General features: G+C 31.4%; 5 long non-coding RNA genes and 1 pseudogene across 5 annotated transcripts; 4 read left to right on the top strand and 2 right to left on the bottom strand.

The window, feature by feature from the left end:
• Positions 1-2,446: 2,446 nt before the first annotated feature.
• On the bottom strand, positions 2,447-3,122 carry LOC128156165 (uncharacterized). Its single transcript, XR_008239683.1, has 3 exons — positions 3,046-3,122; positions 2,867-2,892; positions 2,447-2,731 (listed from the first exon to the last, which is right to left on the bottom strand). It is a non-coding gene; the product is annotated as an uncharacterized LOC128156165 (long non-coding RNA).
• A 3,611-nt stretch (positions 3,123-6,733) lies between these two features.
• Positions 6,734-9,464, bottom strand: LOC128156162 (uncharacterized). The gene is made up of 4 exons (XR_008239680.1): positions 9,447-9,464; positions 7,342-7,385; positions 7,163-7,188; positions 6,734-7,027 (listed from the first exon to the last, which is right to left on the bottom strand). It is a non-coding gene; the product is annotated as an uncharacterized LOC128156162 (long non-coding RNA).
• LOC128156164 (uncharacterized) lies at positions 8,721-9,764 on the top strand. Its single transcript, XR_008239682.1, has 3 exons — positions 8,721-8,764; positions 9,173-9,198; positions 9,514-9,764. It is a non-coding gene; the product is annotated as an uncharacterized LOC128156164 (long non-coding RNA).
• A 1,308-nt stretch (positions 9,765-11,072) lies between these two features.
• On the top strand, positions 11,073-11,780 carry LOC128156161 (uncharacterized). Its single transcript, XR_008239679.1, has 3 exons — positions 11,073-11,185; positions 11,391-11,415; positions 11,523-11,780. It is a non-coding gene; the product is annotated as an uncharacterized LOC128156161 (long non-coding RNA).
• Positions 11,781-21,638: 9,858 nt separating this feature from the next.
• LOC128191416 (uncharacterized) lies at positions 21,639-22,417 on the top strand (annotated as a pseudogene).
• Positions 22,418-26,621: 4,204 nt separating this feature from the next.
• LOC128156163 (uncharacterized) lies at positions 26,622-27,347 on the top strand. Its single transcript, XR_008239681.1, has 3 exons — positions 26,622-26,748; positions 26,956-26,980; positions 27,097-27,347. It is a non-coding gene; the product is annotated as an uncharacterized LOC128156163 (long non-coding RNA).
• The last annotated feature ends 400 nt before the right edge of the window (positions 27,348-27,747 follow it).

The raw sequence follows: 27,747 nt of genomic DNA, 5'->3' as shown, positions 1-27,747 counted from the left end.
TATGTGACGGTTTTCACTAAAATCTTTGATACGGGAAAAACATCTCCTTAAATTTTATTAACTTATGCGTTCAATTTCTTACAGATTTGAGTTCGATATGGCCATGAACGTGAGTATATAACTATTTTGCCTTTCATTCCACTGTCGTTTTCCCAATTTTATTATTGATTTTGTGCAAGTTTTAATAGAAAAAAATCTAATTAATTATAATGGGATTTCTTTCCCAGACAAAACTGCTTGCAACACTTGTGATGGTGGTTCTAATGGTATCCACAGTTAGCGTAGTCACCTTTGAACTTGGATGTGACTATTCTCGCCAAATGTGCCAACTTGGATGCAAGACGAGAAATCTCAATTTTCTCCAAAAACTGGACTGCAACAACCAATGCGAGTCTTCCTTTGTGATCTGCAAATGGCAAAACTGAAATTCACAAATAACTTCTGTCAATGTGTTGAAAACTGATTAAATCAGTTAAAGCAACAAATGGACTTCATGTTTTGTAACTATCCTGTTTGTAATCAAATAACTTTGCATTCTCGATTTGGTTTATTCGATATTATAATGGTTGAAATGGATTAAAAAATTTATGTTTATATTATACTAAATAGCAAAACAAAGACATAGTTATTTGAATTGTTTTCAAAACATAAACGTTATTTAAAATAAATGAAAATTTTTAAAAAATCACAGCTTTGATTATAATAGGGAACATGCGCACTTGAAATTAAAAAAAACTTTATACAACCATCGACACAACATTTATTCATTTATTAATTACCCAATCATACGCATAAAATAGAATGGCTTTCATAGATTTATAGTTTATCAATGTTGGATATGAGTTGTCTATGTATTCATATTCACGATTAGATTATCAAATTTTTAAATTAAATATTGAGAAGAAAAATCGTTTATTTAAAGCTGGAACAACTAACATTGAATAATTAGCAACATCCAAAATATGCTTGAAAACAATAATTTAAAAAATCTACCTTTTAAAGTTTCACCATTTTGGTTATTAAACCAATCAAATATATATATATATCAAGACAGAAACTGTTCTTGGTCCGCGTTCTCTATTGTAAATCGTATTTTTTGACCTATTAAATAATATAATTCACCATGTGATTTCTTTACCCTGTGTAACTTTGTGAATATTAGACTCCCGTCACTTGACGTGTTAGGTAGCAAGCATTATGCTGGGCGATATGATTTGTCAATACCTATTTCAGTTCATTCAAATCGAGTGCTGCTTTCTTCAATTTTCTAACATATCTTTAAGAGAACTATCATATTTATCTCAAAAGCGTATCATTTTCAATATAACTGCATAATTTTAGTGTATTTAGGTGGATAGGTAGTTTTATATAGACTTTACCTTCAGTGTGTTAAAAGTGTGAAATAATATATCTTTCTTCATAATTTTAATTAACAGGATCAGTCCCATGTTTGTATTGTCTACAATAGTCGTCTACTTTTTAAACTTTTCATACATTTAGAAAATATTTGTCAATGTTATAGGATAAGAAAGTCTCAGAAAATGATTGCAATTGTGGAAAATGACATATAAACATTTTTTTAAGAATCTACCTGCATGGCTATTAAAACAATCACGAACATCTGAATTATTGTTTAATTACAAATAAAATAAAATAGAACTTTTTTTAAGGACGCCGATTTGGTCTTTTTTGCAGAAAAACTACAATAGCATAACTCTTTATTTTTCAACCATATGTAATTTAAAACAACTCTAGTTTATTTGCGAAGGTTCATGAAAATCGACCATCTGGTTCTTTTTAGGGACCATCTCAAAATAAAGGTACATTTACTATAGGAATATATAGGAAACTGTCATTTTCCGCACATCAAAGCAGTTTAAAAAAAATACTAAAATTATTTTTTTTTTCAAATTGTTATATATGATAAGTAATATCATTTCCTACCTTATATGTAAAATAACACAAAATTCTACCGTCTGGATTTTAGTGGGGGCCATCTCAAAATATTAAAATGCACCAAATTTTGCTATATATTTGGATCATCACGAATGATGATTGGTATAATGGATTCATTCCAAAAATGAGGAAAATAGCCACGAGGATAGCATCATTCTGTATATAAAATTTCAACAGCGTACAATTTTTACTTTTTCTTTCATGTTATTTCTTATAACGTACTCCTACAAAGCTTCATTTTATCATAACGTCATAAAAGTGCAACGGCAATGCTCCTCTACCACACAACGTAAAAATCGTGTTAAAAATATAAAAAATTCCTTTAAAAATTTAAATATTTTTATCTGCATTTTGTTTATTGTGTTCAATTTTATAAATGATATCGAAAAAAATTCATAAGAAGTATAAATCAACTGTATTATATTAGAATGCGCAAAAACATGCGCAATGCAAACTAAAGTCGGCCTCCTTAAATACGAGAAAATCAGACTTCTAAACAGTATGCAATGTTTCTTTATTTCAAATGTTTACTGAAATTTACAGTATACATGGTCTAGTTCTTCCATGGAGTGGGTTTGTTTCTGTCGCAGCCCTTTTGGCAGAGGTCGGAAACGGTCTCGCAGTTGCTGTTGCACTTCCTTCTCTCCGTGAATGGTTTTGGCCTACATCCTGCTGTACAGATTCTGAGCGAGTTATTACATCCGACCTTGCAGGTGACTGCGCTGACTGTGGACACCATTAGACACACCATCAGAAGTGTCGCTAGAAGTTTTATCTGTAGATAAATACATGGAAATGAATCTAACAGGAATATTTTTTTAAATAGAAGGATATTCCACTTCTCTTTTTTGTGTGGGTTTTGTTGTTTATTTTTTATGCGAAACTTGGCCAAAAAATGATAAATACTTACGTTCATGGTTGTTTCTAGTCAGTTACCTGTGTAGAAATGAGAAGATAACTTAGATATTTGTGTAGAGTTAGTTCTTAAATAAAATTATTTCAGATATTGAAATATAATAATTTTCTTTAATATATTAAATAGCACAGAAGGTTAACAGCATATTTTTCATATCTTAAAATGTAACTTACTTGAAAACGCCAGTTTTGAAACCAATGGTGTGGACACTAAATCCCTGTATATTTATATTGTTTGGTTGAGATATGATAAATGCATTTCAATTACAACTCATTTGCAACATTCCTTCCCAATTAATCAAATAGTGCTGAATTGTTAAATTCGGTTTTGCTGTTATGGGTCAATATTGTAACAAACGTCAGCAAACGTGTGTTTACAATGTTTTCATCAATATAAAAATCAACATTATTGAAATATAATAAAAGCAAATGCAAATATGAAAAAAACCCCACAAATGTGACGTTAAAAGAGATTAAACATTTTAAATATTTTTTTTTGTTCAATTGCACAACATCATGACAACAAAGCAACATTTAGAAGAATTGTAGATTCATGAACTATTTAATATTAATATTATAATTGAAATATAATAAAAGCAAATGCAAACATAAAAAAAACCTTTAAAAGAGACGTCAAATGAGATTAAACATTTCAAATAATTTTTTTGTTCAAAAGCACAACATCATGACAACAAAGCAATATTTAGAAGAAACGTAGATTAATTTACCTTCCGATTTACTGCTAAAAAGAATTTATTTCTTATCTGTGAGTAATAATTTTGAAGATTTCTGTTTTATAAAACTTAATTCTTTAGATTGTTGTATGGCATGCAATTAAAATATGCTCCAAGCCATTCCTAGTCTGAGTATCTGGAAAAAAGTAAATGTTTATGATTTCTCGTCAGTCTGTTTTAAAAAATAGATAAAAAAAAGAATTAAAAATAAAGGAAACTGATGCCTGGAATATTTTAAAATTTTTTTGCTAAAACTCTAGTTTTCCAATTTTTAGTTACACTATGTTACTTAACTGTTGCTTTAGAACAGCCAGAAATCGAATGGAAGAGACATAAAATGTTTTTTTTTTATCTCATCATAATTTATGAAAAACAATACGTGTATGTGTAAAAATATAGTTGTTGAATATTGTTGTATACGGAAGGATATTTCAATACCTTATATTTGTTGTCTCGTAATAGCTTTAAAAGAAAAATAATTACAGCATGATAAAAACAGAATTCTTTTGTTTTTCTGTAAATTCAATTGTGTTCGATTTCTTCTTCTTCCAAACTCTTTTCACATGCAATATATTGTATATTGGTGATATTGTCTCTCACACCTACATTGTTTAAAACTTTCTAGATATAAAACTACTGCCAACGCTGTTTGCGTATTTACCGCGAGTCTTCGTGGTGTGAAATTCATCGTGGTTTAGCACAGGTAACTCAGGTAGAACCGCGCATCCTCGCGATACAGCTTCTCATCTTGTCCATAACGTCGCGGTACTGTGAAACCAGTCCCAGGTGAAAACTGTTCTTGTTTTTAACGCAAGTTACCCCCCCCCTCCCCCCAATTTCTTCTCATACGGGGAATATAATTGAGGGAATTAATGAATATTAATTCAAATTCCTTTATTTTTTAAATGGAGTTGATTGTTACAATTTATTATTATTATTATTTTTAAAAAAGTGGGAGAAATAAAAGGAACGTGTAAATATGCTAATACAGAAACCTGCATACTATTTTGTATACCCGATAGCGTCACATACAAATTAATTTTGGCACATTCATCGCTGACAATTCTTGGTTATTAATTAATATGATTAATTATACAATAAAAATGTCATCAAAATATTTTATTTGGCCTCGAAAAAGGGGATACTAATAAGAGTTTCATTTACAATCTTTCATAATGAATTCTTACCTATAAAACATACCTTACACCTGGTCATTTCTCTTAAATACGTTTTTATAGAATTCGTTTAATGAATTACAAAGTACCTGTATATATAAAATGTTTTAAAGTGCACTCGCTTATCGCCGCTGCGTCCCGAGTTCAATCCCCGTGATCGACATTGGTTGAATATATATGCTGGTTGCCCGCTTGGCAACGTGAGTTTTCTCCGGGCACTTAGGCTTTCTCCCACATCGATGACCCCCTCGCGCTGACATCCGTGCCAACGAAAGATATTGATATAAGTTGTATAACTTGTTTATCAATCGCTTTGAAATAAAAAAAATCAGTTTAAGAAAAAGCTAATCTTAAAATCGTGTGTGTTTAAAAACTGACTTTCCTGCCCGATCTAGCAAAAGTATGATGTTCAGTGGATCGCCCAATATTTATTTGGTTGTTCAATGCCCGGAATTTAGGAATATGACTATTCATTTATTCTGGAGTATCCATCACACGTTAAAATTTCGCAGTGTCAGTTCACCAACAGAGAAAGGTGAATTGCGTTACATTATGTATACAGTATGTGTATACAGAATTTGGGTGGTTACCGTCGTGGTGGGTGACCTGCAGCAATTAGTGTGACTTAGGGTCCGCTAAATAGAAATATATAGTCTGTTCTTACAAACAGTGAAACTTTCTTGATAGAATAATTCAATTTCAAACAAATGAAAATTTGTTTTTCAATTTAAATTCAAAGAAATTATTCTGCATTTTCATAACACAATGTTTACAAAATACATTCATAAAATTACCTTTTAATGATATACATTGCACTCGATTGAAATACAATTAACAAACTGACTAAAACCAGAGTTAATCAGGAATGGAGATAGTAATTGAGAACACAGCTAAAATACATTTTATATACACATCTAGTAATCGTGATTTTTAAAATGGTAAAAATGTGATCGTTTGAATAAATGTAAATTTTGAATCATAATAGTAATCATATGAACATATGATGTGTGTTTGTGTGAATAAGTAAAAAAAAACTTCTTTACGCGATATGTGGTATATTATAGATTCCTTTAGCCATGTTAAAATGAAGAAAGTTTTATTTTACAAATTTCTTAGAATCTTATATATATTTTGATTTTGGAGAGAGAGAGAGAGAGAGAGAGAGAGAGAGAGAGAGAAAGAGAGCTAGGTCTCAACATTCGATAAGATCTCTCACGGCACGTGGTCAGAGCACGGGTGCTGTCACAGACAGGAAGTGTTAGGATATAGTTATACACACCCGTAAACACAATAGCTTTTCTATTGATTGTGCTGTACTTGTGATTTTCTACATACCTTGAATCATGCATTATTTTCTCTTCATGCAGTAAAGATAGAAAGCGTGTATGATCATGGACCTTTATATATACGTCCCTGGTATGATATATATTTCTGAAAACGCCTGTTACGGAAACATTTGCTCTTATGTGCATTTTAATTAGAATGCCGTTATGGCTACATGTACTTCTTTAGAAGTTAACATAAAATATTAGTTATTTGAAATGATAGAGAGAGAGAGAGAGAGAGGTCATTACAATATTTGTTCTACCCTCCACGCATAGTTATAAATCTTATCTTCAATTAAGGACCGACAAGTCCATATTTAAAATATTTGCAGAGCAGTGAGGGTAGAAAAACAACAAATTATTTTATTGCAACGCTGTTTAATACTATTCTGACAATAAATTTTAATTGGAATTGACCAATATATAACCGAGGACTGAAAGTAAAATTTTGTGAAATATAAGCGTAACAAAAGTGACTGTAAAAGGACCTACAATACAGCGTTAAGTGCAGTCATACTTTGTGGAATTAAGTGTCGAATCTACCTATATGGATGTAAAAACAACCACGAACGTTTCAATTATATTTTAATTACAAATTTTAAAAATGGTCACTTTTAAAAAAAAAGAGAAAATCAGACTTCTAAACAGTTTACAATGTTCTGTATTTTAAATGTTTACTGAAATTTTCAGTATACATGGTCTAGTTCTTCCATGGAGTGGGTTTGTTTCTGTCGCAGCCCTTTTGGCAGAGTTCGGAAACGGTCTCGCAGTTGCTGTTGCACTTCCTTCTCTCCGTGAATGGTTTTGGCCTACATCCTGCTGTACAGATTCTGAGCGAGTTATTACATCCGACCTTGCAGGTGACTGCGCTGACTGTGGACACCATTAGACCCACCATCAAAAGTGTCGCTAGAAGTTTTATCTGTAGATAAATACATGGAAATAAATCTAACAGGAATATTTTTTTAAATAGAAGGATATTCCACTTCACTATTTTGTGTGGGTTTTGTTGTTTATTTTTTATGCGAAACTTGGCCAAAAAATGATAAATACTTACGTTCATGGTTGTTTCTAGTCAGTAACCTGCGTAGAAATGAGAAGATAACTTAGATATTTGTGTAGAGTTAGTTCTTAAATAAAATTATTTCAGATATTTAAATATAATAATTTTCTTTAATATATTAAATAGCACAGAAGGTTAACAGCATATTTTTCATATCTTGAAATGTAACTTACTTGAAAACGCCAGTTTTGAGACCAATGGTGTGGACACTAAATCCCTGTATATTTATATCATTTGGTTGAGATATGATAAATGCATTTCAATTACAACTCATTTGCAACATTCCTTCCCAATTAATCAAATAGTGCTGAATTGTTAAATTCGGTTTTGCTGTTATGGGTCAATATTGTAACAAACGTCAGCAAACGTGTGTTTACAATGTTTTCATCAATATAAAAATCAACATTATTGAAATATAATAAAAGCAAATGCAAATATGAAAAAAAAACCCACAAAAGTGACGTTAATAGAGATTAAACATTTTAAATATTTTTTTTTTGTTCAATTGCACAACATCATGACAACAAAGCAACATTTAGAAGAATTGTAGATTCATGAACTATTTAATATTAATATTATATTTGAAATATAATAAAAGCAAATGCAAATATAAAAAAAACCTACAAAAGCGACGTCAAATGAGATTAAACATTTCAAATAATTTTTTTGTTCAATAGCACAACATCATGACAACAAAGTAATATTTAGAAGAAACGTAGATTAATTTACCTTCTGATTTACTGCTAAAAAAATTTGTTTCTTATCTGTGAGTAATAATTTTGAAGATTTCTGTTTTATAAAACTTAATTCTTTAGATTGTTGTATGGCATACAATTAAAATATGCTCCAAGCCATTCCTAGTCTGAGTATCTGGAAAAAAATAAATGTTTTTGATTTCTTGTCAGTCTGTTTTAAAAATTAGATTAAAAAAAAAAGAATTAGAAAAAAAGGAAACTGATGCCTGGAATATTTTTAAATTTTTTTGCTAAAACACTAGTTTTCCAATTTTTGGTTACACTATGTTACTTGACTGTTGCTTTAGAACAGCCAGAAATCGAATGGAAGAGACATAAAATGATTTTTTTTAATCTCATCATAATTTATGAAAAACAATACGTGTACGTTCAAAAATATAGTTGTTGAATATTGTTGTATACGGAAGGATATTTCAATACTTTACATTTGTTGTCTCGTCATTGCTTTAAAGTAAAAATAATTATAGCATGATAAAAACAGAATTGTTTGTTTTTCTTTAAATTTATTTATGTTCAATTTCTTCTTCTTGTACACTCTTTTCACATGCAATACATTGTATATTGGTAATACCGGGTATTGTCTCTCACACCTACATTGTTGAAAACTTTCCAAATATAATGCTGACGTTTTAATTTTGAAAAGGTTAAGATATATTAGTCAAAGTTAATGAAGAGTTCAACACGTCGGGGAATCATTACTCCTGAATTTGATTTATGTCAAAGGAATGTTACAAATAAAATAAATGATAGTAACAATCACACGTGTTGTTCGAATTTCAACAAAACTGCATAAATACCAAATATGTGGTTATCAGAACATTGTTCAAGAATAAGCGTTCACGTAAGTACCTGAACAAAAAGAAATTATGGAATATTCTGAGCAGAGAATTAATGTTGGAACACTTTTGAAACAATTTCTTCTTTATTGTGAAAATGCATAAAATGTGGCTCTTTCTTCAAAAGGGAAAAATAGCAAATCCGTGAAATTCACTATTTATTTTATGAATTTAAACCATGACAAAGTTCTGCATAAGGCAATATATTTGTAGAAAGACCTTGAACTAAGAGTGAAAAATCCGTTTTTGGTGTGTATGTTTGATTAAACAACTAGTTGGTCTGGACGTGATTTTATGGTTTCATATCTATACAAATCATTACATACACCTATACATATCATTGACGCCAACTGTCCCGTTTTTTTAAATAATAAATATCAATCATGATATTCTTTTTTACATCTTTTTTGCAGGTCATTGACTAAAGACAACCATGAACGTGAGAACCTTTGGGTGTTTTTTTTTTAATTTCAAAAATATATTTTTTTTTATAACTTTTTATACCTAGTTAAAAAAATAAATGGTAAACAAATTTGCCTTAGATGTACCTTAAAACTTTGTTTTAGCCAAATACTCTTATCAATTGACAAAATCATATACTTTTGTTCTAAAATTTGAATATTTTCTTATATTTTTACAATGAACTTCTCTTTGCAATTAAACGTATAATCTGAAAATTACCATTACCATCAAGCTTTTTTAATGCAGTTGAAGATCTGTCAATAATCCTGATGATACTGATTACTATTTTTAGACCAAACTGTTCGCAACACTTCTGATGGTGGGTCTAATGGTGTCTTCTGTGAGTGCAGTCACCTGTAAAGTCGGATGTCAAAACTCGCGCAGAATCTGCCAGGCCGGATGTAAGGCCAGACCTCTTAATTTTGTAGAGAGACGGGAATGCAGCAATAGATGCGAGACAACTTTCGTCATCTGCAAGAAAGGTTGCGACAGAAACAAGCCAACTCCATATAATAACTAGACTACGAATTGCTAAGGACACAAGGAATGTTTTAAATAAAATTTCTGTCACATATTCCACATTTGTTTTGTTATTCAAAGTTAACTTATTCAACGGTCTCGAATTTTATTGACTTAACTCCAGTGCATTTTTGATGGATCGATAAAGAATCACTTTTTAATTTTAATTATACAAAAATGAACCCAATGGTGCCTTCGAATTATTTAAAATTGATTTAAAAAAAAAATTTCTACCCTCTATTTCAAAAGGCTTGTCAACTTGTTGATGACAACATTTTATAGAGGTACTCTAGGTGAAAGGTGGAATTTGAAAATTATGAAATGACGAAAGTTTTTTTATTATGATGTTAATCAATAACCCTGAGCTCAAATTTTTCACTAGTAATTCGAACGCTACAATCTTGAACTAGTCCGATTTTTGATTTTATTTCATACATAAGGGGACTGGTTATGAAAGTTGCATAGTCGATTATTTACAATTACAGTATCGAATAATTTTCCATACAAACCAATTATCTTACAAAGTTATAGACTTTTGCCTTATACACTATCAAGGATCGGTCGCCTTTCAAAGTTGGATATATTCAAAGTATATAAATTTATTTCTTTTTTGGAAAAAAGCAAACTAAACATGCATCATGGGAATGTTTAGAAAAGGAAAAGTCCGCTTTTGACCACGTAATGATTAGGTTTATTCAACTTACGTGTTATGCATCGATTGTAATCAAAGCAAATTTCATGACTATTAGTGAACAAATTGTACACTTAATTTTGTATGCTTAAGTTTTGATTTGCTAAATTATTATGACCTTTATTTATAGCGATGTAAAAGTCGTTGTACAATCATAGCCAGCGACAAATTTAAATATGAGGCGAATTAACGCGTTGACCTTTTCCGCGTTTTGTTTTAAAAACAAGTTTGATTTGCCTTCATACATGACATATTTAAAAGTAGTTTTAAAATCATTATTTTTCAGTAAAATAGTTCTAATCAGATTTGTTTTCTTCAAAATACTGCATTTTAAAATTTCATTATACAAATTTTATAAGAATATTTTAAGAACACGTTTTTAAGAAGCCGGTATTTTTTTTAAGAATGAACTGATATATAATTCTTTTTTTAATTCAGAAATGAACACAGAATTAAAAAATAAAAAAAATAAAAAGGCATCAATACAAAAAAAGAAAAAAAATTCTGGTCAGGCTTTTGTTGAGAGACAGAGCTTGAGGAGTTAATGATATAATGGTAATTTGAGTTAAAACGTTCAAACCATCCGGGACCGATGCTAGTCGGGTCAACGCAAGACAGATGTTGTCCATCTGATAAAATACAGTAATGACTCAATTTATCAAAATTCAATTATCAAATTATAGCTAAGTTCAATAAATATTGCCGTTCTCGGAGTGAATTTTATTCACTTTTCCTTTTGCATCAGGCGTTGTCAGTAAGTAGAATACTCTTTTAACGGCTTAAAACTGAATAATGATTGTACTATATAATTTTGGAGATAAATTCCGGCGATTTTTGAAACAGGATACGATCCACACAATCTTAATCCTAAATATAGATGTGACGGTTTTCACTAAAATCTTTGATGCGGAAAAAACATATGCTTAAGTTTATCTACTTATGTGTTCAATTTCTTACAGATTTCAGTTCGATATAGCCATGAACGTGAGTATATAACTATTTACCTTTCATTCCCGTGTCATTTTCCCAATTTTATTACTGATTTAATGCGAGTTTTAATCTAATCTATTATAATGGGATTTCTTCCCTAGACAAAACTGCTTGCAACACTTGTGATGGTGGTTCTAATGGTATCCACAGTTAGCGTAGTCACCTTTGAACTTGGCTGTGACTATTCTCGCCAAATGTGCCAACTTGGATGCAAGACGAGAAATCTCAATTTTCTCCAAAAACTGGACTGCAACAACCAATGCGAGTCTTCCTTTGTGATCTGCAAATGGCAAAACTGAAATTCACAAATAACTTGTGTCAATGTGTTGAAAACTGAATAAATCAGTTAAAGCAACAAATGGAGTTCAGGTTTTGTAACTCTCCTGTTTGTAATCAAATAACTTTGCATTCTCGATTCGGTTTATTTGATTTAACAATGGTTGAAATGGATTAAAAAATTTATGTTAAATAGCAAAACAAAGACATAGTTATTTGAATTGTTTTCAAAACATAAACTTTTTTAAAATAAATGAAAATTTTAAAAAAATCACAGCTTTGATTATAATAGGGAACATGCGCACTTGAAATTAAAAAAAAAACTGTATACAACCATCGACACAACATTTATTCATTTATTAATGACCCAATATAGTTTATCAATGTTGGATATGAGTTGTCTATGTATTCATATTCACGATTAGATTATCAAATATCAAGTTAAATATTGAGAAGAAAAATCGTTAACTTAAAGCTGGAACAACTAACATTGAATAATTAGCAACATCCAAAATATGCTTGAAAACAATAATTTAAAAAAACTACCTTTTAAAGTTTCATCATTTTGGTTATTAAACCTATATATATTATCAATCAAATATTTTCAACGAAACTAAACATATAGTAGATTTTGCAACAAATGTTGAATGGCAGATAATTAAGCAGAAAGCATTTATTTAAAGCAACTTTACTTTATTTCTACCTTTTGTATTATATGATAGGGCTGAATACATATGAAGTTTTCAAAGTTGTGCATTGAGAATTATTTTTAGTTATTAATAGAAAACAATTGTGTTTAATCAAATCTGTTATTTTTTATGAAAAACTAAAAAAAAATCAGCTCAAGACAGCATATGAACCTTTGCAGCTTGACTGGCCTCATTCGACAGACGATCTCAATAAAATCTTATTTTTAGTATTTCCAATACTTGATATTAAAGAGTATTTGAAATAAAATTCTTCATTGATTTACACGTGGAATGTTTGGAAGAAATTTTTCACAAAATTATGGAGGTTAATCGTGTTAAAAAATCCAGACATGTAAACTTATAAATCTGAATATGCAATCGTGTTGGCGTGTGAACCTGAGTGTAAAAGTATGTAATTCTGATCGTGTAACCTATAAAACTCGGGTATAAACACATGAAAGATTTGACTTAGTTCCCTCGTATGATGCTCATTTTGCAGCATTGTTGTTTTCATTAGTTAATTAAACCTTCAACTATGCAAACTTTTAATGCGTAGTTTCTGCATTTGTATCATTAGAATCGGCAATAGCACATCTGACATGATACAAATTAACAAATGTAAAGTCTACAAGTTTGTCGAAGTTTGACATGACTAGATATGGCAACTGCCTTTCTGCGGGAAAAGGCATGCCGTAATCGCCGGAATGGACGAAAATAAACATAAAATTCATTTAAACTGTTGCAATAAGCATTTAAAGAACGACACTTTTCTATCGAAAATACCGGTATTATTTTAAGAAAAATGATTGAGGTATGATTGAAACTGAACCAAACAGGAAGAGGTTCATGTATATAAAAATCGTTCCAGATATGACGAATACGCTAATTTCTGTAATGTAATTCTCGTGGTATTATACGATAAGGGTTAAAAAGAAATACTTAATATCTTATTTCTCTAAAATAATTTGACATGTAATTTAAACAATTCATACTCTTTTCTGAGACAGATCAAGAAGTATCCTGCGGTAGTGAATATATTTTGAGCGACATGGGGTTCGGAGACCGCCATGAGCTCCCATGTAGCACCATTGTTTCTAAATTCTAAGAATTTTGAGAGAATTTTAAACCGGGTTTTTCAAAGAAAAAATCCAGTTATTGAAATAGTGAAAATGGCGGGCGGGCGGGTGGGCGACTGCCCAAAGAGTACCCTTACTGTACCGATAACCCCTCGTAAGTTTTCAAAATAGGTAGTTATTCTTTTGCAGATCAATTATACATATGTCAGATGTTGAACTCGGTCATTTTTGACAAAAATATTGCATGTAATGTACCACATCTCTCTGGATAGATAGTATTCATCAGGATTGACAAATGGATTATGGATACTGTTCATAAAAAAGAAAACCCTGTTTGCTGTCACATTGATAGCTTTTCTCTTTGTTATTTTTCTGATTTAGTTAGAATTAAACGACTTGCACAAATTTGGTGATTTTTTGCGGAAAAATTTGTACTCGTAACTATACATGTAATTATTCTTTTTTAAAATATCATAATGATTTTGTTGTGCAAGATAAATTAAAACACAATCAAAAACTATTATAAAATATTAGTATAAGTTTTATTAAAAATTGAAAGGTTTTGAAAAAATAGAAAGGGTATACTAGTATGTTTATGTTTTTGTAATTATGTTTTTTTGTTCGGAAATTGGATTTCTGAAATTAAGGAACGGAGTGTGTCTGATGAATGATCGTTTATGGACTGGTAGAGTTTTAATTATAGAATAATTATTTAAAAATACGTACATACTGTATTGAGGATTATTTTACAAAATTAAGTAGCTGCTTTGTGGTAAACAGTACATGTTCACAAGTGGCTGTAAAGCTGTATTATAATAGTTCTCCGGAAAAAACTTCATTAATCGAACCGACATTCAGGACGTCATACTCATATCCCGTAATGATTGCTTGGAATAAAAAAAATTGCATATTTTCATCTGCATTATAGGCTTTTTTCCCTATATGTTGCTGACAATGCCAAAATGAAACTTTTTAAAAAATAAATTATACACATTTTAATTCCACGACAGTTAACCTTTAATCTTTGGAATGTGTCGATTTTTATGTCTCACATTGATCAAAATCTTAAAACCATTGCATTTAAATATAGTTTGTTTTTCTAATTGATAACTTTGCAACTCGGTTATTTAAATGATCAGCTGGCCCACCCCGTGTAATTTTTCGCAGGGGGGGGGGGGTCTTGTCCCAACTTTGTGGTAGCGATAAGGATGTTTTTGGAGATATTTTCTTTATTCGGCTGAGCTCTATACTTTAACAGTTTGTTGCATGTACTCTTATAAATTTATGTATTTTTTTTCCAGTTCTAAGAAGATATCTGAAGCACATCGAATTTTTCACTCGCATCGTCTATAAATTATCTTGATAAAGTGTACACCAAGCTGAAATTAATTTTTACAAAAAATCATTCTTCCTAGATAAGAAAGGTTGTTATCCAGAGATGATACATTCAAAAGGCCTACCTAATATTTTTTTATTAATTCCGTTCCCATTCCGGCGATTACGGCATGCCTTTACCTGCAGCTAGCCTTTTTCTATCGGTGACGTCACTGTTTCCATATATGGTCATGTCAGAATTCGACAATTTTGTAGACTTTACATTTGTCGATGTGTAACATGTCAGCCGTGCTATTTAAGAACATGGAAATATCAATGCAGAGACTACAGAGGAAAAGTATTATAGTGGCAAGTAACATGTAAATTTTACAGCTGCAATTGTGCATCTGTAGGAAAACTTAGATTGAAGGCCTGCGAGGGTCAACTCTAAAGTGTTTATGCCTGAGTTTTAAAGGTTATACGATCAAAATTACACTCATTCATACTCAGGCTAACACACCAACACGACTGCATATTCGGATTAACAAGTTTACAGGTCTGGATTTTTAAACACAATTACCCATCCATACAAAATATGCACTTTACGTTAAAGGGTACCTGCAGCCAAGCTGATGTGGACTTTATGTCAAAGAGTTTATTTACCAGAATTTAATGCAAAATAACGGAGTTACGCCGCTTCAAAGTGGCTATTTTTACCTGCTTTGGGAAATCTAATCAAGAGAAAACAGAATTAGGCGATAACGAGGCTTCAGCGGAAGTGACGTCACGGGGTTAACAGGAGGGAAATTTCTTTACAAAGCTATACAAAATAAATTTGAATTTTTAGCCAGAATGATTGATTCAGGTCTGATGTTTTGACGTATCTAATTATTTTAATTATTGTAAATATAGAAATTTGTATCCGTTATTATTTTATTACAGTCAGATTTCTTTTTAAAGGATTTTCAAATTTGCTATTCTAGTTTTTACCAATAAATACGATAAATTAAAACGCTTACATGGGCAGATCTATGTTTATCATTCATTTTTTCATCACACAATATCATTTCACTCACGAATGATCCGAGACAATGACACAGGTAAACAGGTAAACTAACGAAACCACTGCTTCAGACACACGTGTATTTGGGGGTATGTATACACATTGTACACGAGTCTGGTGAACGAAGAGAGGATTTCACACCTCTAGACGGGTAAATTGATTTGTGTATAATAAGCAACCCAATTGTTAAAAAAATAAAACCAAAAAAATAAAAAATAAATTAGACTGTTTGAAATCAAGCATTCGTAAGATTATACATGTGTATAGTCCGTCAATCAGTGATTAAAGAATCATGCATGAGACTATCAAAAAAGTAAACAAATGTTCAAAATAAATGCCTTTCAAATTATTGTTCCAATCACACCATTCAGCAATTTAAACCTTTTTTATGTGATCAAGTAATTATCTCGGAAGTAATTATGTTCAACTTGGTCTTAATTTCTTATTTAATAAAGTGCAACTTTCTTTCGAGCGCTATGGTCAACAATTTAACTCTTTAGCTCCATATACAGTACCTGGCCATAATACAGTAAGCAAAATGGCCGCCGTAAAATCAAAACAAATATACACAAATTTCCTTTCTTGATTTTTCGGTTGTTGTAGAGTAACAAGTTTTGACAGTCACACGCATCCATTCATTAGCATCATAACTGACGTAACGTGCGATAAGGGTTCACTAGTCTATTCTTAGAATAAAAAATACGTCATACAAAATGGCTCCCAGAGGGAAAGACCTATCAACAGAGCAAAAGCAGACGATTGTTAGTATGAGTAAAAAATGGATTAAGTAGCTGGAAAATTTTAGAGTTGATTGGAATTAGCCCAAATAGCCCAAAGGTGTTAAAACGTAATTCTTATAGAGGTTCAGTGGAAAACAAGGAAAGATCGGGAAGGAAGAGATTGGTGTCGGACAGGGGGGATCGTGTTTTGGAAAAATTGGTTAAGAAAAACCGGCGACAGACTTTGTCAAATTTAATCAGTGTTTTTAATGATTCTGTACCCGAACAAGTTTCTAGCAGAACAGTTCGACGTAGATTGAAGGAGCAGTGTTATCAGCGATGCTCTGTTTCCAAGAAAATAACGATATCAAAGAACAATCGTCAATCCCGAGTTTCCTGGTGTCGGTCTAAATTAGCTTGGACAGTTGAAGAAAACTGGTCTAAAGTCATCTTTAGCGATGAAATGAAAGTTGCTTTGGGCAAGGACAAGAAAGTTCGTGTTTGGAGGAAACCTGGAGAGCGATTTCAACCTGCATGTCTTGGTATGTACAGCAGTCACTCCCCCCATTCTGCAAATCATCAATGTTTTGGGGCTGTTTATCATACAATGGTGTGGGAACTTTGACCGAAGTTGAGGGGAATATTAATTCCGAGAAGTATATTTCTGTTTTGGATAACAATTTGTGGCCAATTGTTGCGAAAGAATTCAGTGACAGTCCGTGGATGTTGCAAGAAGATAACTGCCCCGTACATCAGTCTAGACAGACAGTTGCATGGAAAGATGAAAATAATATAGATACACTTACATGGCCAAGTCAATTACCAGATATTAACATTATTGAAAATGTATGGAGAACAATTAAGATTCGTTTAGAACACCGCTTACATGAAATAAAAAATAGACAGGACTTGATTCGCGTTGTTAAAGAAATATGGGCCTCGATCACTTCCGACACTATAAAAAGTCTGTATACGTCAATTCCTAAAAGATTAAGGGCTGTAATAAAGGCAAAAGGATATATTACCAATTACTGATAAGGTGAGAGAAATGTTCTTTAATTCATGTGAAAAAATAACAAACAAATCTTCCAAGTGTGAAAAAGTTTTACTGACACGGCGGCCATTTTGCGTACTGCATTATGGCCAGGTACTGTAGCTTTGATTGTTATACTGACAACGAATCATTATGAAATCTGAATAAACTTGAACATTTTGACAAATGATGAAAATAAATGTAAAATAAAATTCCATTATCGTATTTTTAAAAGAATACGAGATAGACTTAATCATGCAGCCAATATTGGACTTTCCCTTTGATCCTTTTATAATCCCGTGTTTGTTTGTTAAAGAATGCATACTATTTTGATTGTTATCGGTCCGATATTAATATAAATGAATGATCGGGCGACATCATTTGTAATCTTATGCTTATACGAGGAATAGACCCCGCGTTACCATTTACGTAATATGTATTATCAATATTATTAATCAGTTAATAATGTCACAGAAAAATCATTCTAAAGAATGACAATATTAACAAAATATGTTTCTTAAAGCAATAGTGCTTTGATAAATTGTCTGCTACATAGGCTGTGCATTTATAGGCAAAAATGTATTACACAGTTGACTAAATTCATGAAGCAAACAAGTTCATTTTCGTTCGATAAAATACGGGTTTAAACTCAAACAACAGTATATTTAGTCATCCAGGGTTGTTAAGGAAATAAAACAACAGAAAAAATGTTCAAATATCGATAAAACAATGCAAGAAAACAAATAGTTTTCATACGATTTATCCGTTTCTCATATAGCGGCGTTGACCCCATGACGTCACAGTTCATGTCGCGCCAAATCGGCTTATTACAAAACTCGTTCGGGTGTGAAATCGGGTTTTCCATAAATATCTCGAAAACTACTTATGCGATCGCTGAAAAATTTTCAGGATGATGTTTTTACAGATGGATCTCCATTATATCAATAATTGAATGGCACTGCAGGTACCCTTTAAATTTCTGAAATTCGCCTAATTTCATTCCATCCAATCAATGGTTAATAAGTCATAATATAACAAAATATTTTCAAATCATAACATGTCGTTTCATTTAGCTCACAAACTTTATACTCTGATGCATCATATATTATACCTAAACAACATCAAACATTGATATATAAATAAACGTATACAAACGTAAAACGTATACAATACCCGGATAAAATTCTCTAGTTGTCAGATGATAACATAATTCATAAAATACAGTTATCAGGACAAATGTTAAATAGCTCATGTGATATCTTTGGTAAGCAAAATTCACAATAATTTCATAGTCGATAAATTGTAGCTAATGAACAGAAAACTTTATTAGATGACGTTAATCTATGTTTTACATCTATAAATCATAGTTAACGCGATGATCTATGATTCAGAAGTATAAAATATTTTTAGAGTGAACTCAATCATTTGCGATTACAAAACATAGTTTAGCAGATGAATATAGTTTTTCGATTTTTGTAACTATAAATAAAAACTCTTAATTATAGTTAACGAGTGAAAATTATAGTTAACAGATGTGAATCAATATCAATCAGCAAACTATATTGTTAGCATTCATTAAGAGACGGATAAACTAAGATTCTTCGTTACCTATAGTTAACAACCACTTAGTTAGGTTTTTCAGATGTAAACTATAGCTAACGAATCGTTAAATACAGTTTATGGTTCGTAAACTATAGTTTACAGTCAATCAACCTAGTGTATTAACTGTGAACGTATGTTAAGTTCATCTTTATGAATTAAGAATTAGAAAAATTAGAAAAATAGGTTAAAAAAGAATAAGAAAAGAAGAGAAAAGTGAAAAAGTGACGCCTGGAATATCTTTAAAAATTGATGCTTAAACACTAGTCTTTGAATTTTTAGTTAACTTCTTTACTTAACTTTTCCTTTAGAAAAGCCAGAAATCGAATGGCATTGATAGAAAATGATTTTTTTTTATCTCATCATAATTTTTGTAAAAAAATACGTGTACATGTAAAAATATAGTTTTTGAATATTATTGTATACGGACAGATATTTGAATACTTTATATTTGGTGTCTCGTCATTGCTTTAAAATAAAAATAATTATAGCAGGATAAAAAAAGAATTTTTCTTAAAATTCAATTGTGTTCGACTTCTTCTTCTACACTTTTTTCACATGCAATATATTGTATGTTGGTGATATTGTCTCTCACACCAACATTAATCAAAACTTTCTAGTTATAATGCTAATTTTTTAATTTTGAAAGGTTAAGATATGTTAGTCAAAGTTAGGAAAAAGGTCAGCACGTCGGGGAATCATTACTACTGAATTTGATTTATGTAAAAGGAATGTTACAAATAATACAGCATTATTGTAAATAATAGCATTTATAAATTGTAATATGTTATTTTTATGCTAGTACCAATAATAGTAGTCTAGTCTTAATATAATTGTTATTCTAATCTTTGAGTACTTTTGAGTGGTTAGCTGATCTTCCTTTTTGTCTACATTAGCCAATCAGAGTGCGGCATTTAGTCGCGCGATGTTTTGACTACGTCACTTTAACTGTCAGCTGTCAACAAGTTTGTAAATACCGCAGTCAAGTTTTTGTTTGAGGTAATAATATCTCTAGTGGTTATTTAATTTCCCCGAGGCAGGCTCCGTCCAGACAATGGCGATATATGTTTGTATAATCGGACATTCGTTCATTCGCTGTTCGAACGACTCTCACGATCTACGGAATTTCTGAATTTCCTCAAACCTCACACTGTGTTTCATCCGTGAAAATGACTTGTGCCATGCGGATCCACGAAAAGTGACTACTGACATTTTGTCATATGCGGAATACCTCAATGAGGGGGTTGATATCCTTACAGTTATTGTAGGACAATTACTTAGACGTCAACCATGGGCCTCTCGGACATCCTTCCATGATGTCATGACTGTGAACAAGCAGCTCAAGTCAGAGACTGAAAAGCTTCATGGAATTCATTTTTGGTCTCATCGAGGTTTCTGGGCGGACCTGACTTACCTGGGGAGTGATGGGGTCAACATTGAATCTTGTTCTCGCCACATGAAGAAATACCTTCACAACATTAGAATAGCTGTCCTTCAACATTCAAGATAAGCAGTCTGACATATTTTTATTATTCTTTGAGCTTGCATTCATAGTGTTCAATATATTCACAGGCATATGCATAAAATTCACAATTAGCTGGTAGGTGTATAAAGAATGTTCATATGTACTATTTTTTCCTGTTCACATGCAGAGTCCTGTGTAATTGATTCACATGCAGAGTCATGTGGTTTATTTTTTGTTCACATGCAGAGTCGTGTGTACTATTTGTCTGGTTCATATGCAGAGTCATGTGTACTACAGTATATTTCTGGTTCACATGCAGAGTCGTGTGTACTAATTTTGATTCACATGCAGAGTCGTGTGTACTAATTTTGATTCACATGCAGAGTCGTGTGTACTAATTTTGATTCAAATGCAGAGTCGTGTGTACTTATTTTGATTCACATGCAGAGTCGTGTGTACTAATTCTGATTCACATGCAGAGTCGTGTGTACTAATTTTGATTCACATGCAGAGTCGTATGTACTAATTTTGATTCCCATGCACAGTCGTTGTGCAATATTTTTTCTGGTTCACGTGCAGAGTCATATGCACTATTTTTCTTGTCAGCATGCAGAGTCGTGTGGACTATTTTTTCTGTTTCTCACTCGTGGTCATGTGGACTATTACTATGATGCACATGCAGAGATTCCATTTTTATATGCTCATGCAGATTCATGCACACATGCTTTATGTGTATTGTTACATGTATGTAAGTTTACATGTGAATCTAAAGATATACACTGTTTTGACACAAGTCTTGATAATTGCATTTTCCTATTTAATGTTTGTGTGTCAAAAATTGCAATTAATCAAATAATAATTAGCTTGTGTGCACCTATATCCGCATGATTTGAGTGCAAATATGTACACTCAAAAGTTGCATTAATTGTATATTGGGTAGATTTAGAAAATTGATTTTAACAGTTTTAAAATATCTTGTTACCATGCCAAAACGCAAACATCCTGTGGAGGCAAGTGAAGGTACTAGAGCAAAACATAAACCTCAGGCTGAACCAATCGATTACCAAAGACTTGCGCAAGAAATTGTTAAATTGCAAAAACCCAACTCTGATGCATCAAGCAGCACAGTGGTACCCCTAAAAAATGCTGCATCTGCTACATATGCAAACACCGTCAATGAGTTACCTGCACCAACGACTGCTTCTTCGTCTATGCAAGATAATCCTATATTGTCAGTAGTATCTCAACTTATAAAAAGCACAGGTGAGCCAGTATGCAAAAACACAAAGGTTTCTTCAATTCTGATAATCTTATCTCTGTAACAGAAGGTATTCGTTTTGGTGCGACAATACCACAAAAGATAAAGGCAAAAATTTAGTCGAATGAATTTTTTGATGTAAAAGTATTATTGTCGCACCAAGATGAAGAACCTCTTAGGTTGTGCATTACTCCAGGGGTCATTAATGTGCAGCAAAGTTTAAAATCAAAAACCCCCATGTTCATCAGTCAGTGGACTGATGCCTTTCTTATCTTTATTAACATTAGAATTCAGAAACACCCATCAGAAACTCCCCATTTATTAAAATACATGAGCTTTATTAGAGAAATGCAAAGATTGCATGGGGGTGTTGCTTGGAGAACATATGACGAATCTTTCAGAAAGCTAAGGGAGTCTTTGGCTGTAGAATGGCAAAAACCTATTGAAGAATTAAGAGGTATATGTATTGCTATGTCCAACATTTGCAGTGAAAAATCTTACTAGTATTATTGACTTTGTTGGTTTGAACCCTGATCTATACAAGGGTCACAGCTTCAGGATAGGGGCAGACACTCATGCAGCACATTTGGGTTAATATTCTGAAAACTGCATTCAATAAATGGGAAGATAAAAATCTGATGCTATTCGCAGATACATACGTTTGTCAAGCTTTACATTTTAAACATGTATAGCAAATGCTATGTATAAATATACTTTTCTTGCAAGATTTTCACAATTCAGAAGTTAACTGCTGTGTATTATAATTGTATCTGATATGCATTGTTTGTGTTTTTAATTCAATGTATAGATTAGTTGTAAGTCAAAATTCAGTTCTCATCACAATTCCCTATCATCTGTCTTATATTGGACATTATTCAAAGTGTGATTCATGTATATCATTTATCTATACTATGTGCATGGTGTGGTTACACATAACATATAACACAGGTCAGAAGTAAACTGATGTGTTTATGTGCTGTATAGTTTTTTAACCATTGTTTCTGTTGTTTGATTTTGTCATTTGAGTAACATGTGCCTACTGGTTCATCTGAAAATGTTTGATTACATGTATATCTGTCTTTAAAACTTGTTTGATAGTATGACAAACTTTTAACATGTATATTAGGCAGCTGTTATATTAACACAGGGCAGAAGTCAACTGATGTGTTTATACTTGCAACGTTAAAAATAAGATGTTCCTAGTGGTATTCAAATTTTTAACTGGTTTGGTTATAGATAATCTGTGCCTTCATGATATATTAATATTTATATCTCCATAAAAGGCAGGGGTTGGTCATTGCCATATGTGTTGTATGTACTACCATCTTTCATATTCTTGACTACCATGATCTGGCTAGTCCACTTTGTGTGGGGTCTTTTTGTGCAAACCTGCTGTTTGCTTTTGGTGGCTGTTTTTGTTGAACAATATTTTTGTTGCATGTATATTTGGTACATGTTGATAATGTATACATCTTTGTTTAATATGGGGGAGGTCATTTGCTCACCTTTTATAACTTACATTTGAAATGTCTGGTAATTGGTATTATGACTTTTTGAAGACCTCCCCTTATTGCCTAATTTTTCTTATTAGTAAAAATAAATGGCAGTACATACACACAACCATGTTTTATATTTTTCTATCAATCCTAGACAGATCAACAATATTACATAATACAGCATTATTGTAAATAATAGCATTTATGTAAAATTGTGATATGTTATTTTTATGCTAATACCAATAATAGTAGTCTAGTCTTAATATAATTGTAATTCTAATCTTTGAGTACTTTTGAGTATTTAACTGATCTTCCTTTTTGTCTACATTAGCCAATCAGAGTGCGGCATTTAGTCGCGCGATGTTTTGACTACGTCACTTTAACTGTCAGCTGTCAACAAGTTTGTAAATACCGCAGTCAACCCACCCTCCTTTCCCTTCATCACCTTTGTAGTTGGGGATTTATTTTGCAATGTATTACACATGTATGTTGCTGTTGATGTGTGAAATGCTGTTTTTGTTGAACAATATTTTTGTTGCATGTATATTTGGTACATGTTGATAATGTATACATCTTTGTTTAATATGGGGGAGGTCATATGCTCACCTTTTATAACTTACATTCAATGTCTGGTAATTGGTATTATGACTGTTTGAAGACCTCCCCTTATTGCCTAATTTTTCTTATTAGCAAAACTAAATGGCAGTACATACACACAACCATGTTTTATATTTTTCTATCAATCCTAGACAGATCAACAATATTACATAAAGTAATTGATGGTGACACGTGTTGTTCAAATTTCAACAAAACTGTATAAATACCCAAATATTTGGTTATCAGTACATTGTTCAAGAAAAAGCGTTCACGTAAGTACCTGAACAAAAAAAAATTATGGAATACTCTGAGCAGAGAATTAATGATGGGACACTTTTAAACAATATCTTCTTTATTGTGAAAATGTATAAAAAATGTCTCTTTCTTCAAAAGGGAAAAATAACAAATCCGTGAAATTCACTATTTATTTTATGAATTTAAACCATGACAAAGTTATATATGAGGCAATCTTTATTTAGTGTAGAAAAAACCTTGACCTAAGAGTAAAAAATCCATTTTTGTTGTGTATGTTTGATTAAGCAACTAGTTGGTCAGGACGTGATTTTGTTTCTTATCTATACACATCATTACATACATCTATACAAATCATTGATGCCAACTGCCCCTTTTTTTTTTACAATTCAATATCTTACATCTATTTTTACAGGTCATTGACTATAGACAACCATGAACGTGAAAACCTTTTTTTTTTATTTCAAAAATATGATTTTTTAAAAAACTTTTATATACCTATTTAAAAAAAAATAAATGGTCAACAATTTTGCCGTATATCTACCTTAAAACTTCGCTTTAGCCGAATACTCTCCTCAATTTAAAAAAATCATATACTTTTTATTCTAAAATTTGAATATGTTCTTATATTTTTGAAAGAGAGATACAATATGAAAATGACCATAATCATCAAGTTTTTTGAAGATTTGTCAATAATCTTGATGATATTGATTACTGTTTCTAGACCAAACTGTTCGCAACACTTCTGATGGTGGGTCTTATGGTGTCTACTGTGAGTGCAGTCACCTGTAATATCGGATATCAAAACTCGCGCAGAATCTACCAGACCGAATGTAAGACCAGAACCCCTAATTTTGTAGAGAGACGGGAATGCAGCAACAAATGCGAGCAACTTTCGTCATCTGCGAGAAAGGTTGCGACAGAAACAAGCCCACTCCTTATAATAACTAGACTATGAAATACTAAGGACACAGGGCATTTTTTAATAAAATTTCTGTCAAATATTCCACATTTGTTTTCTTATTCAGATTAACTTATTCAACGGTCTCGAATGTTTATTGACTGAATTTAATTTTTGATGGATCGATAAAGAATCACTTTTGAAGTTAATTATACAAAAATGAATCTAATGGCGGATTTGAATTATGTGAAATGATTTGCAAATTTTTTTTCTACCATCTATTCCAAAAGGCTTGTCAACTTGATGATGTGAACATTTTATAGAGGTACTCTAGTTGAAAGGTGAAATTTGAATATTATAATTTGATGAAACTATTTTTATTATGATGTTTAAATAATAACACTGAGCTCAAATTTCGCACTAGTTTAATTCGAACGCTACAATCTTGAACTGGTCCGATCTTTGATTTTATTTCATGCATAAGGGAACTGTTTATAAAAGTTGCATAGTCGATTATTCACAATTACAGTATCGAATAATTTTCCATACAAACCAATTATCTTAGAAAGTTATAGCCTTTTGCCTATTTACACTATCAAGGATCTGTCTCCTTTCAAAGTGAAATATATTCAAAGTATATAAAATAATTTCTTTTTGGGAAAAAAAAACCCCGAACATGCATCATGGGAATGTTTAGAAAAGGAAAAATTCGCTTTTGTCCTCGGAATGATTAGGTTTATTCAACTTGCATGTTATGCATCGATTGTAAACAAAGCAAATTTCATAACTATTAGTGAACAAATTGTACACTTAATTTTGTATGCTTAATTTTTGATTTGCTAAATTATTATGATCTTTATTTATTGCGATGTAAAAGTCGTCGTACAATCATAGCCAGGGGCAAATTAAAATATGAGGCGAATTAACGCGATGACCTTTTGTGCCTTTTATTTTTAAAACAAGTTTAATTTGCCTTCATACACGACACATTTTATTTTTCAGAAAAATAATTTTAATCAGATTTGTTTTCTTCGAAATACTGTATTCTAAAATTCATTATACAAATATTATAAGAATACTTTTAAAACACATTTTTAAGAAGCGGGCATTTTTTTTTAGAATGAACTTATATATAATCCTTTTTTAATTCAAAAATGGACCCAGAATTTGAAAACAAAAAAATATTGAAAGGCATAAATACAAAAAAAAGAAAAAAAGTATATCCGGTCAGGCTATTGTTGAGAGACAGAGCTTGCGGTGTAAATGATATGATGATAATTTGAGTTGAAACGTTCAAACCATCCGGGACCCATTCTTGTTCAGCAAACTGAAAAGGGGGGGGGGGGGGGGGGCTAGACCTTATCAGATTTCTTGATAAGCAAAAATTTAAAAGTAAAAAAAATGCAAACGTTCAAACCATCCGGGACCGATGCTAGTCGGGTCAACGCGAGACAGATGTTGTCCGTCTGATAAAATACAGTAATGACTCATTTATCAAAATTCAATTATCAAATTATGGCTAAATTCAATAAATATTGCTGTTATCGAGTGAACGTTATTCACTTTTGCTTTGGCATCAGGCGTAGTAAGTAAGTAGAAAACTCTTTTAACGACTTAAATAAGGAATAATGTTTGTACTATATAATTTTGTAGAAAAATTGCGGCGATTTTTAATAGAGGATACGATCCACTCACTCTTATCTCTAAATTTATATGTGACAGTTTTCACTAATATCTTTGATATGGGAAAAACATCTCCTTAAATTTTATTAACTTATGCGTTAAATTTCTTACAGATTTCAGTTCGAGATAGCCATGAACGTGAGTATATAACTATTTACCTTTCATTCCCATGTCATTTTCCCAATTTTATACCTGTTTTGTGCAAGTTTTAACATAAAAAAATCTAATTCATTAAAATGGGATTTCTTCCACAGACAAAACTGCTTGCAACACTTGTGATGGTGGTTCTAATGGTATCCACAGTTAGTGCAGTCACCTCTGAAGGATGTGACTATTCTCGCAAAATCTGCCAACGAAGATGCAAAGCGAGAAATCTCACTTTTCTCGAAAAAAAGGACTGCAGCAATAGATGCGAGTCTACCTTTGTGATCTGCAAGTGGCAAATCTGAAATAAACAAATAACGTGTGTCAATGTGTTGAAAACTGAATAAATCAGTTCAAGCAACTCTCGATTTGGTTTATTCGATTTTACAATGGTTCAAATGAGGTAAAATTTTCATATTTATATTTTACTAAATAGCAGAACAAAGACATAATTATTTGAATTGTTTTCAAAACATAAACGTTGTTTAAAGTAAATAAAAATTTAAAAAGTCACAGCTCTGATCATAATAGGAAACATCTGCACTTAAATTAAAAAAATATATAAAACCATCAACATAATATTTATAACTGACCAAATCAAACGCATAAAATAGAATGGCTTTCATATATTAATAGTTTATCGATGTTAGGTATGAGTTTTCTATGTACTCATATCCCCGATTGGATTATCAAACTTTCAAGTTAAATACATGTAGTAAGAAAACAATCATTAATTAAAAGCTGTAACAATTAACACTGAA

This window comes from Crassostrea angulata, chromosome 7, assembly GCF_025612915.1.
Source record: "Crassostrea angulata isolate pt1a10 chromosome 7, ASM2561291v2, whole genome shotgun sequence".
NCBI lineage: Eukaryota > Metazoa > Mollusca > Bivalvia > Ostreida > Ostreidae > Magallana > Magallana angulata.
The sequence above is the reverse complement of the archived record's forward strand: the minus strand, read 5'-3'. Positions and strand labels throughout refer to the sequence as shown.